This window comes from Haliaeetus leucocephalus, unplaced genomic scaffold (assembly GCF_000737465.1).
Source record: "Haliaeetus leucocephalus isolate CR32 unplaced genomic scaffold, Haliaeetus_leucocephalus-4.0 Scaffold173, whole genome shotgun sequence".
NCBI classification, from domain to species: Eukaryota; Metazoa; Chordata; class Aves; order Accipitriformes; family Accipitridae; genus Haliaeetus; species Haliaeetus leucocephalus.
The window spans coordinates 8,351,830-8,352,384 of NW_010972609.1; the positions used below are offsets into that span (position 1 = coordinate 8,351,830).

General features: G+C 70.3%; 1 pseudogene; it reads right to left on the minus strand.

Moving 5' to 3' along the window:
- Positions 1–28: 28 nt before the first annotated feature.
- On the minus strand, positions 29–549 carry LOC104829494 (annotated as a pseudogene).
- Between the last annotated feature and the right edge of the window lie 6 nt (positions 550–555).

Sequence of the window (555 nt, forward strand, 5' to 3'; positions counted from 1 at the left end):
GGGGAAGGCCCGGGGCCCCCGCACGGCCTCACCTGGAGGGCCGGAGCCGCACCTCCTTCTTGCTGTCCACCACGGAGGGGACGCAGTTGGTGAGCTCGGTCCAGTCGGCGTGCAGCCCGCAGCTCCAGCCGGTGGAGAAGCGGGAGAAGAGCCAGGTCTCCCGCTTGCCGGGCCGGTGGCAGGTGCACTTCTTCTGCCCGGCGCGGCACTCGCAGGGCTGCTCCAGCTGGATGTTGCGGACCAGGTGCCGGCCGAAGGTGGTGCCGCCCGTCTTCTGGATGTGCAGGAAGACGATCAGGTCGTCCCCCTTGATGTTGAAGTCCACCCGCCGCAGCAAGTCGCCGGCGGAGAAATTGAAGCGGGGCACGAAACGCGCCGGCGTCTCGTCCTCCGCCCGGTACGGGTCGGCGGCGGCGGCGGGGCTGAGGGCGCGGAGCCGCAGGAGCTGGCACTCGGTGCCCGGGCAGACGTACTGCAGCACGATCACGGCGAAGAGGAAGAGCATCACCAGCGCCAGCAGCACCTTGTGGGACCGGTCCTCCATCGTCGCCGGGA